Here is a 12,939-nt window from a genome sequence, read left to right as displayed (position 1 = left end):
CAGCTCTCTTTCCTGTTCTGTGTACTGCTTCACACCTCTCCACTCTTCTTAAAGCTCCCACCCTATCATCATCCCTTTTCAGTTCACAGACTCACCTCCTGTTTTCTAAAAACCATCAAGGCCAACCAAATTGATGTCCTTTATCTCCTCCCCCCTTTGTGCTCATCAATCCTTGCAGCCTTGCCTTCAAGGATTCCCATGCTCTGTTGCAAGGATAAGCCCCCCTGCCTGTGTACCAGATGGCCTCTCTTCCCATCTCTGTCACCTGCTTTATGGCTCCCTCAATTATCTACTCCCTCTTTAGATTCCCTTCTCTTCTGTCTCCTTCCCATCAGCACTGAAATATTCCCAAGCCTCTGCCATCTTGGAAGCCCCTCTACCCTCGCCTTGAGTCTTTCTGGTTTCCACAGCTCTCTCTTTCTATTATGGTTTCCTAAAGATCTGGCCACCCTCTCTCTCACCACTTCTGACATCCTATTGACTCCTCAGCCTTCTGAGGCCACCAGTGCCTTCCGTGGATTGGGCCCAATGGGTATTTTCTTAACCTTTATATTACTTTTCATACTGAAACTATTGGATAGTTTCCCCTTTGATGTCCCACAAGCCCTGGAACTCATGCTTTTTCCCACCTTTACGTCTTTGCACACTTTGCTATCTTGGTTTGAACACCCTTATCTCCTTTCATGAAGTAACACGAAGTAACATGATCTTCTTCAAGACTCAAGGCATGTGTACTCTTCTCTAGGAAGCTTTTCTCAGATGAGTTTTCATATATTCTAGAACTATGCCTATTTTAATTTTCATTCTGTACTATAAATGCCTGTGTTCATATGTCAACTTTCTGGGTTTAATTACTCCTTGTAACCCCAGTATTTGGACCAAGACTGGTACACAGTAGACAATAAATTTTTGTTGAATATATAAGGTCAGAAAGAATGGTCTTTACAGCCAGCATTTATTTTTGAATTTGCCTTTAAAAAGGTGCAGCTGCCTTTAGGTTTCCAATCCAGGAACTTCCAACATTTCCCCACTGATATAGTCGAGGAAGAGGGGATCACAAATTTGATTTCATGCCAGCTTTCGTGGGTTCTCCAAAGATTTCAGACCCTGTCAGATGCCTTTCTCCTTGCAGTTACTCACTCTAAGATCCTTGTAAGTTCACCTTCTCTTTTCCATTTCAGGATGAGAGGTGTACTGCTCCTGGTTGTCACTAGGTACAAGTACTGCACTATTCCTTGTTGGATAGTCTATCCTTGCCTACCTGTGCAAATACTCTATTATCCTCTCAGTCCTCAATATTTAGACGGTAACCCAGCACTCAGTTGATGTTTATGGAATGAGTATTGAATATTCTGTGATAAAATACTACAAAAGTTGTAGTGTCGTGGGGTAATCATGGAATATAATAACTGAGCTTGATCTTAGCTATTTCCCAGCTAAGACCCAACATTTTATCTAAGAAGACTTTCAGTGTGGGTTGTGGCAGCCCTGGAATGTGAAATAGCAGGCTGAGAAAAACTTTGGAATTGCATAGGCTTGGGTTTGTATCCTCAAGCCACCACTTAGTGGCTTCGGGACTTGGGCAGCCTCAGTTTTATCAGTTGCAAAATGAAGATGATATTATGTCACTGAGTTAGTTGTTTAAGAAGATTAGATGAGCTACTGCGTCTGAATTCCCAGGCACAGAATCGTAGCACTTGGCACTCACTGCCTGTTATTTTTAGCAGAACCTGGATTTCCAGTTCAAGGTATGAGTTCCACTCCACAATTTGGCCAATGAAACTGAAAAGAACATGAGGTAGTTCTGTAGATAGAAAGGGCTTGAGGTGGCCCAGCTTCTAGTGTGAACTTCCTAGCTGTTAGACTGGTGATAAGGTGAAGGAGGCTTGCAATTTGTTCTCAGCCTTTTCCTCCAGACCCTAATTTGATGTTTGTGGCTTCTCCTCTTTCCTCCTGCCTTTAGAGTTGTTTTTGTAACTCTAAAATTCTCATTTTCATAGAACACAGAAAAGGAGGGAAAAATGTGGTTCAAGAGAGCTTGATACTTCCTCTGAACGTTCTTTCCTTCCTAACACAGCTTTCTTCCTGGGAAGGTTCTTCCCAAGGTGGTGGGTGCTCGATGAAACAAATGCCCTATGTGAAGGCTCTAGGAAGCTCTTACTTTCAAGGATAGAGTTTGTGGGTCTGCAGTCCTAATCCAGCAAATCTTGTGACATAGCAAACATTTCCTGTATTCTTATTTCCTTCCCAAGTATTTTGGAGTTTGTGAGCTCAGATATAATGAATGGAGCCATCAGAGTGAACAATCACTCAACAGCATAAGTTACTTTAATGGGCCCTTCCCTTGAAACTAAACTTACACCATCTGTTCTACCCTTTAACTGCAAATGCAAAAAGAACACCATCCCCAGTGGCATCATAAAAAGTTAGATATGAGTGATTTAAATGCATGTTTTGGTTCCGTATTCAGTGCAATATAGATCTGAAAGAAGGCTCATATTGGATTTATTTTTTTATGACAAAATCAAAATTCAGAGTAGAAGAGTTTCTCTGTTCTCAAAAGAGTGGCTTTTTAGTTGGCATGGAATATATTCTACCATGCGATTCATTCATTCATTCATTCAGTCAGTCAGACTTTTTTCCCCACAAAGTATTTATGGAATGCCACCATGTGCCTAGCATTGTACTAGACACTGAGCATATAGAAGTTAACAGTGATAATTGGCAAGACCCCTGGCACTTCCAAAGGAAAATAAAACAGAGCATTTCTTATAAGTAAACATAAAAGTCATATAAAAACCCAAACATAAATTTTGTTTTCTGCTTCAGAATGCTGATGTATTAGAGTGGAAAGTTTGCAATTAGCCAGGTCTTGGTTTTAAGCTCCCAATTCCTACACAGTGGGACCTCTCTGAGTTTGTTTCCTTATCTGAGATTTATTTATATATCTGATTCTATTTCCTCATCTGGAAAATGGGAACAATAATATCTTCCTGATGGGTGTGCTGTGATTGAATGAGTTATATATGCAAAGCTGCCGGCTCATAGTTGGCACTCTATGTTGATTCTCTGTCTACTTTTTAACTTGCATTTTTAATAGATTTTGGGAAATTACTTTTCAGACATAAAATGATAGACTCATGGGAAACCAGACTAGGAGAGGGTCTAAGAAATATTCAGCTCTACATTCAATGTCCCTTATTTATAGACAATCAAATTTAATTTGCAGTGGTGTCTAAAACATTCTGTCTATAATGGTGTCTAAAACAATTCATATACATGAACCACTTTATTAACATATTGTGTATCTTATAAAAATATATGTATTAGAAATAAAGCATGAGGTGATGATGAATTGAATAATATTTGTTGTTTCACGAATATGATGGCTTCATACTATGCTTAAGGCATACATCCCAGTCTCTCAGGGAATATTACATACTTAGGTGAAGCCCATTATTAATGTGAATTTTTATTTCCACAGTGCAACACTTTAAAAAATATTTTTGAGGGATTTTTGCTGATTTAATTATTTCTGTCTTGTGATGGGGCTAAGACTTAGTATCAGGAGGAGAAAATTCAGACCTACGATTTTCTTATTTTTCTCTTGTACTTGTATAATGCTCAATCCAGTTTCTTTGCTGGGGTATTTGCAGTCCTTTCTCCATTTTGTGATTATTAGGTTGATTAAAACTGGACAATAAAATGCCTAAATTCACTTAGCCAGCTGCATGTTAATATGCTGACAGTGAATTGACATGTGAGAAAGCTGCTCTGTCTCATGCATCCTGGAACTTGCATCCTGGACCCTTGAGGGTCCCCTGTGGACATTGTGTAGCAGGCACGTGAACCCTCTAGCAGAAGAGCCAAAAGGGGGTGAGAGTGTCAGTCTGTACATGAAACACCAGTAAGGCTTTTCAGATTTTTTTAAAGGTAAATAAATAAATAATTGCCCTAGTATTTTCTTCTTATATCTGAAATGATGATCTTGCCCATTTCACTTTGAAGGCTATTGGATTCATGGAAGAGAAAAAACTAGAGTCTGAGCCTACTGATTTCCCAGTAAGGGTTTTTTCCTTAAAAAATATAAAGAAGCAGATAGCAAAATTTGTAATTTTAGTTAGTATAACACGTGTTCATGAAATTGTAATACTGTAAGTGTACACCTTTGTGCATTTTCCCCGAAGTGAACCCACAGGACTAATCATGAAGGTCAGGGATTAGACCTTGCCAGCACTCCAGTGTGCTCTTGTGCTTCCTCCTTCCCCCAGATAACACCTATCCTGATCTGGTTTTAAATTTCATATAGAGAGAATCATACAATATGAATTGTTTTGAGGCTGAATTTCTTGTATTTAACATTATCTTTGTGAAATTGATCTGTGCTGGTAATCGTGGCAGAAATGCCTTCATTTTCTTTGCTCTGTAGTCTTTCATTGAGTATACTACTATGTATTCATCCATTCTAAAGCTGATGAATATTCAAGCTGTTTCTAATGTTTCGGCTATTAGGAATAATCCTCCAATGAGCATTCTCATACATTTGGTATTTATATGCCTGCCTTTCTTTTGGATACATACTTAGGCGATACATGCACCAGTAACATTGCTACGCAGACATATGTTGAGCTCTAGTATTTAGAGCAAATATCAATCACCTATTATTTTAATAATGCTACATAATTAACCACACCAAAATGAGTTGCATTTAACAGTAAGCATTTAATACAAATCTGTGTGTCGGCTGGGGTGCTGATGAACTAAGCTGAACTCAGCTGGACTTAGATCGAAGCTGGACATTCGGTTCAGATCTGCTTCATATGTCTGTCATCCTTCTTGAACCAGTGGCTTGTCAAGGCACACTCTTCTTACGGCCAACCAAGCCTCTTCTCAAGGCTGGAAGTAAGATGGTATTAACTGCTAAAGCACATTTTGAGTCTCTGCTCACATTATGTCCACTAACATCCATTGTATAATACAAGTCACATGGCCAAACCAGGGGATGGGGGAAATTTGCTCCATCTACCATGAGGTAGTTGTTAGTGTGTGGATAAAGAATTAAATTCTATTGCACAGAAATGAAGAATTAGAACCCATAATTCAGTTGACCATCTAGTCTTTTAAAGTGTACCAACATACATCCCAGCAGTGGTTTCTGAAAGTTCTCATTATTCTGCATCCTCAATATTTGGTATTTTCAGTCTTTTTAAAGGTCGTCATTCAACGTCATGGCTTAATTTATATCTCCCTAATGATTAATGAGGTTGCATACCTTCTCATATGTTTATTGGCCTTTTCTGAACTGCTTGCTCAAGCCACTTACTTACCCAGTAAAAGATTAAGTTGCCAGTCTTGTTCTTACTGATTCATAAGATACATTTTGAAATGAAATCTTTGTTGGTTATCTTTTTCCACTCTGTGTCTTGTCTTTTTACTCTCTTGATTGTGTCTTTGCATGAACAAGCATTTTTAATTTCAATGTAGTCCAATTTATCAATCCTTCCCTTTATGATTAATGCCTTTTATGCCCAGTTTAAAAAATCTTTGCCAACTCTGAGGTCATGAAGATATTCCCCTATGTTTTCTTGTAAAAGCTTTATTGTTCTTTTCATATTTAGGTCTACAATCTGCACTAGACTTTAATGTATTTTATGAGGTAATAGTTCAGATTCACATGACTATGTAAGTGACACAATACCATTTATTGAAAAACCATCTTTTCTCCACTGCACTGCCTTGTCATTCTCATGTCAAATGTCCATTATATGTTGTTCATTCCAGGACTCTCCATCCCATTTCATTGGCCTATTTGTCTGTCTTTATGTCAATACTATGCTCTCTTAATTAATGTAGCTTCATATTACATCTTAATATCTGACACCATAAATCCTCTAGCTTTGTTCTTCTTTAAGATTGTCTTGACTTTTCTTGACCCTATGTTTCCATTAAAAATATTTAAACCAGCTTGTCAATTTTTATAGCAATCTTCCTGGGTATTGATTTAAATTACAATGATTAACTTGTAGAGAGTTAATCATTACAGAATTTTTTCAATCTATGAACATGATATATTTCTCTATTTTTTAGGTTTTTAAATTGCTTTTCTCAATAGATTTCTCTGTAGAGGTCTTGCATCTCTCTCTCACACAATCTTTGTCTCTTTTTTGCAATATTATTCCGAATTATTTGATATTTTTGATGCTAATGTAAAAAGTATCTTTTTAAATTTAATTTCTTAGTAGTTTGTTGTCAGTATATAGAAATAAAATTGAATTTTTATATTAAGCAATTATCCAGTAACCTTGCTAGGTTTACTTATAAATTCTAGTATCTGTATTATTTTATATTTTCTGTATACACAATACTGTTATCTGTGGATAATGACACTCTTGCTTCTTCTTTTCCCAACCCTATCTATTTTATTTCTTTATCTTGCATCATTACTTTGAATATCTTGCCTTTAAGTAAGATGTTTTCTGAAGTTTTTTTTGTAGGTACCCTTAATCAAGTGTAATACATTCCCTTTTAGTCCTAGTTTGCTGAGAATTTTTAGTGGTGAATTTTATCAAATTTTCACATTATTAACATGTTCATATAATTTTCTTATGTTATTCTATTAAATACAATAGATTATATTTATTGATGTTTGACTATTAAGTTGACCTTATGTCCCTGAAATAAACATGATGTGGTCATAATATATTATCCTTTTTATGTGTTGCTGGATTTATTGTGTTAATATTTTGTTTGCTATTTTAAAAAATTTTGTTTATGTTAGATATTGGTCTCTAATTTTTTTTCTTGCAATGTCTTTGTCAGGCTTTGGTATCAACGATGTATTGGCCTTATATAATGACTTGAAAAATGTACCTTCTTTGATATACCATCTTTGTCTATACCGTGGAAGAATTTGTATACTATTGATGTTATTTTTTTTCCTTAAGTGTTTGGAAGAACGCACCAGTGAAGTTATCTTGGTCTAGAATTTCTTTATGGAAATATTTACTTTAATATCTTTAGTATACACAGGGATATTTAGATTATTTCTTCTTGTGTCAGTTTTGATAAGGTGTTTTCTAATAAATCATTTGCTTAAGTTTTCACATTTATGGAAACAAATTGATCATATTTTAGTACCTTTAGTGTCTGTAAGATCATTTATGTTTTTCACTTATATTACTTTTTTGCAACTTAGCATTTTTTTCCTTGATTTGTTTTACGATGAATTTACCAGTTAAATGAAAATTTCAAACATCAATGTTTGGATTTATTGATTCTCTGTATTGAACATTTGTATTATATTGCATTAATTTAACATTTTGTTTTCATTTTTTTCCTTCTTGACGTGTCCTTCTTGCTGTCATCTTATATCACTTACCGCTAGCTATTCTTCTTACCTGATAGATTTAATTGAGGCTATACATTTTGCTATATGCATGGTTATAACCACATACCATAAGTTTTAATATCTTGCATTTTTATCATCATTTGGTTTAAATTATTTTTAATCTCCATTTTGATTTATTCTTTGACTCATGAGTTATTTGAGAGTGTAAGCTTAAATTCAAAATATTAGATTTTCCAGCTAGCTTTTGTTTCTCTGTTCTTGTTTAATTTCACTATAGTCAAAGAATATATTGTAGTTTAATCATTTTGAATTTGTTGAGATTTACTTTATAGTATCACATATGACAATTTTGGCAGATCTTGTATGGGAATCCAAAACAATATATTTTCTGCATTTGTTGGATGAATTATTTTATATAGGCCAATTAGGTTCACTATTCCATATATGTTCAAATCTTAAATTTCCTTAGGGATTTTTTTTTGATGGCATATTCCACCAATTACTGAGGGAAATATGTGAAAATCTCCCACTTGGATTGTAGTTTTACATATTTCTCCTTTGAAACTAGTCTTTTTTTTTCTTTATATATTGTGAAGATATGTTATTTTGTGCATACAAACTTAGATTAATTTTTGTTTTTCTGGTGGATTGACTCTTTTATCATTACTATATATCCTTTTCTGTACCTAGTAATATTCCATGCTTTACAGTCTGCTGTTTCCTATTGCATGATACACGTTTGATATTCTTTTACTTTTACCTTTTTGTATTCTAATATTTAATGAATAACACGAGAGTAGCATAGAGTTGTTTTTTTTCTTTTAATCCAATTTGACAATCTTTGTTTTTTCATTAGAGCACTTCACTTGTTGACATTTTATGTAATTACTGATATATTTGGATTTAAATCTACTATCTTACTACTTGTTTTTTATTTGTTCTACTTTGTTCATTTTCCCTCCTTTCCTGCCTTTCTTTTTTATTGCCTAATTTTTTTTATTATTCCACTTTCCTCTATTTGCTTATAAGTTTTACTTCTTTTTTAAGGATGGGCTCCCTAGAAATACAACGTAAGATGTGGATCCTTTTTCAAGTAAAATTTACATAAATTTTATATCTTGAGTCCCCTTTCCTCTGGCTTCCAGTAATCAATTCCTCATTTCCATCTGTCTCTCACTAGAAGTACCTTTAACATCATGTTTCTAACAAACAGCCTGTTCATGATGGTGTAGGTGTTCTCTAATATAGGTTTTCTCTCTCATGATTCTTACTTCCTTCAGGTCCTCACTAACAGAGTAATTAACATCAGTATTTCTACTACCTCTTTTCAAAGCAATCCAGGCTTTTTCTTATCATGCTCCTCAAAATTTTTCTAGCCCTTGCCCATTGCACAATTCTAAAGCCACACATATTTTTAGGTATTTGTTTTAGCAGCACCCCATTTCCAGGTACAAAATTGTTGCTGTAACAAATTATAATAAATTTGGTGATTTAAAACAACGTAAATTTATTATCTTATCATTATGGAGGTTAGAAGTCTAAAATGGGTCTCACTGGGCCACAAGCAAGGCACTGACAGGGCTAAATTCTTTGTGGATACTCTAAGGGAGAATCTATTTTATTATTTTTTCCAGCTTCTAGTAGTGGCTCACACTCCTTGCCTTTTGGTCCCCTTACTCCATCTTCAAAGACAGCAGTGACCACTCAAGTCTTTCTCATATTGTATCACTCTGACTCTTTTGCCTCCCTCTTCCACATTTACAGACCTCTGTGGATACACTGGATCTAAATAGTCCAGGATAATCTTTTTATCTTAGGGTCAACAGATTAACAATCTTAATTCCCTCTTGCTAGGTACTGTACTATAACATTCTGGGGGTTAAGATTTTTGGGATTAAGATGTGTACAACTTTGTGGGGCCATTATTATACCTACCTTATTTTTGCTACAGGTTTGTGTATCTCTTAACAAGTAGCTTTTTATTAATATTTCCTTAATAAATTAAGGAAGTGTCTTTGAAATTTCAGGAGACACAGTTGTATACTCATTCACTCATTTATTCATTCATTGTGAACATGTTTTTGAATGTCAATCTTGGTTTTGAGCACTCTGGGAGGAGGTTTCAAGATGGAAATTGTCTCTGAGAGGCAGCAGTGCATTGTGGGTAAGCCCACAGATTCTAGAACTTAACTGCCTGAGCTTGAATCTAGAACCTCAGAAGAAATACTATTGAGCTCTCTGATTCTGGGACAGTTTTCTCCCTGCATGTCTTAGCTTCCTTATGTTAACAAAGAGCTTGAAATCGTGCCTGGCATATATAAACAATAGATAAATGCTTGCTTTTTATTTGTGTATTTATTTATTATTATTTTTTTAAATTTTTTTTATTAACATGTAATGTATTATTTGTTTCAGGGGTACAGGCCTGTGATTCATCAGTCTTACACAATTCACAGCACTCACCACAGCACATACCCTCCCCAGTGTCCATGATCCAGTCACCCCATCCCTCCCACCGCCCTCCACTCCAGCAACCCTCAGTTTGTTTCCTGAGATTAAGAGTCTCTTATGGTTTGTCTCCCTCTCTGGTTTCATCTTGTTTCATTTTTCCCTCCCTTCCCCTATGATCCTCTGTCTTGTTTCTCAAATTCCTCATATCAGTGAGATCATACGATACTTGCCTTTCTCTCATTGACTTATTTCACTTAGCATAATACCCTCTAGTTCCGTCCACATTGTCGCAAATGGCAAGATTTCATTTTTTGATGGCTGCATAATATTCCATTGTGTATATGTGTGTGTGTGTGTGTGTGTGTATATATATATATATATATATATATATATATATACTCATCTTTATCCATTCATCTGTTGATGGACATCTTGGCTCTTTCCATAGTTTGGCTATTGTGGACATTGCTGCTATAAACATTGGGGGGCATGTACCCCTTTCTTGATTGGATTATTTGTTCTTTGGGTGTTGAGTTTGATAAGTTCTTTATAGATTTTGGATACTAACCCTTTATCTGATATGTCATTTGCAAATATCTTCTCCTATTCTGTCAGTTGTCTTTTGGTTTTGTTGACTGTTTCCTTTACTATGCAAAAGCTTTTTATCTTGATGAAGTCCCAATAGTTCATTTTTGCCCTTGCTTCCTTTGCCTTTGGCAATGTGTCTAGGAAGAAGTTGTTGTGGCTGAGGTCTAAGAGGTTGCTGCCTGTGTTTTCCTCAAGGATTTTGATGGATTCCTGTCTCACATTTAGTTCTTTCATCCATTTCGAGTCTATTTTTGTGTATGGTGTAAGGAAATGGTCCAGTTTTATTCTTCTGCATGTGGCTGTCCAATTTTCCCAACACCATTTGTTGAAGAGACTGTCTTTTTGCCATTGGACATTCTTTCCTGCTTTGTCGAAGATTCGTTTACCATAGAGTTGAAGGTCCATTTCTGGGCTCTCTATTCTATTCCATTGATCTATGTGTCTGTTTTTGTGCCAGTACCATACTGTCTTGATGATTACAGCTTTGTAACAGAGCTTGAAGTCCAGAATTGTGATGTTGTCAGCTTTGCTTTTCTTTTTCAACATTCCTCTGGCTATTCAGGGTCTTTTCTGGTTCCATACAAATTTTAGGATTGTTTGTTCCATTTCTTTGAATAAGTTGATGGTATTTTGATAGGGATTGCATTAAATGTGTAGATTGCTCTAGGTAGCATAGACATTTTCACAATATTTGTTCTCCAATCCATGAGCATAGAATGTTTTTCCATTTCTTTGTGTCTTCCTCAGTTTCTTTCATGAGTATTCTATAGTTTTCTGAGTACAGATCCTTTGCCTCTTTGGTTAGATTTATTCCTAGTTATCTTATGGTTTTGGGTGCAATTGTAAATGGCATTGACTCCTTAATTTCTTTCTTCTGTCTTGTTGTTGATGTATAGAAATGCCACTGATTTCTGTGGATTGACTTTATATCCTGTCACTTTACTGAATTCCTGTATGAGTTCTAGCAGTTTTGGGGTTGGAGTCTTTTGGATTTTTCACATAAAGTACCATATCGTTTGCAAAGAGTGAGAGTTTGACTTCTTCTTTGCCGATTTGGATGCTTTTATTTCTGTTTGTTGTCTGATTGCTGAGGCTAGGACTTCTAGTACTATGTTGAATAGCAGTGGTGATAGTGGACATCCCTGCCATGTTCCTGACCTTAGGGGAAAAGCTCTCAATTTTTCCCCATTGAGAATGATATTCGCTGTGGGTTTTTCATAGATGGCTTTTATGATATTGAGGTACGTACCCTCTATCCCTACACTCTGAAGAGTTTTAATCAAGAAAGGATGCTGTACTTTGTCAAATGCTTTTTCTGCATCTATTGAGAGTTCATGTGGTTTTCGTTCTTTCTTTTAATAATGTATTGTTTCACATTGATTGATTTGCAGATGTTGAAACAACCTTGCAGCCCAGGAATAAATCCCACTTGGTCATGGTGAATAATCCTTTTAATGTACTGTTGGATCCTATTGGCTAGTATTTTGGTGAGAATTTTTGCATCCATGTTCATCAGGGATATTGCTCTGTAATTCTTTTTGATGGGGTCTTTGTCTGGTTTTGGGATCAAGGTAATGGTGGCCTTATAAAATGAATTTGGAAGTTTTCCTTCTATTTCTATTTTTTGGAACAGTTTCAGAATAGGTATTAATTCTTCCTAGTTTTGTTGATGTGTTCTACTGTTCTTTTGGTTTCTAGTTCATTGATTTCTGCTCTGATCTTTATTATTTCTCTTCTCCTGCTGGGTTTAGACTTTATTTGCTGTTCTTTCTCCAGCTCCTTTATGTGTAGGGTTAGGTTGTGTATTTGAGACCTTTCTTGTTTCTTGAGGAAGGCTTGTATTGCTATATACTTTCCCCTTAGGACCACCTTTGCTGCATCCCAAAGATTTTGAACAGTTGTGTTTTTTCATTTGTTGCCATAAATTTTTTTAAAAAGATTTTATTTATTTATTTGACAGAGAGAAAGATAGTGAGAGCAGGAACACAAGCAGGGGGAGTGGGAGAGGGAGAAGCAAGCTTCCTGCTGAGCAGGGAGCCCGATGTGGGACTTGATCCCAGGACCCTGGGATCATGACCTGAGCCGAAGGCAGACGCTTAACGACTGAGCCACCCAGGCGCCCGCCATAAATTTTTTAAATTCTTCTTTAATTTCCTGGTTGACCCATTCATTCTTTAGTAGGATGCTCTTTAGCCTCCATGTATTTGAGTTCTTTCTGACTTTCCTCTTGTGATTGAGTTTTAGTTTCAAAGCGTTGTGGTCCAAAAATATGTAGGTAATGATCCCAATCTTTTGGTACCAGTTGAGACCTGATTTGTGACCCAGGATGTGATCTATTCTGGAGAATGTCCCATGCGCACTAGAGAAGAATGTGTATTCTGTTGCTTTGTTCTGAATATATCTGTGAAGTCCATCTGGTCCACTGTATCATTTAAAGCCTTTACTTCCCTGTTGATCTTTTGCTTAGATGACCTGTCCATTGCAGTTAGGGGGGTGTTAAAATCCCCTACTATTATTGTATTATTGTCAATGTGTTTCTTTGATTTTGTTAT

This window comes from Mirounga leonina, unplaced genomic scaffold (genome assembly GCF_011800145.1).
Source record: "Mirounga leonina isolate KUSES-001 unplaced genomic scaffold, KU_Mleo_1.0 Mir_129, whole genome shotgun sequence".
Lineage (NCBI taxonomy): Eukaryota > Metazoa > Chordata > Mammalia > Carnivora > Phocidae > Mirounga > Mirounga leonina.
Note: the sequence above shows the minus strand (reverse complement) of the source record.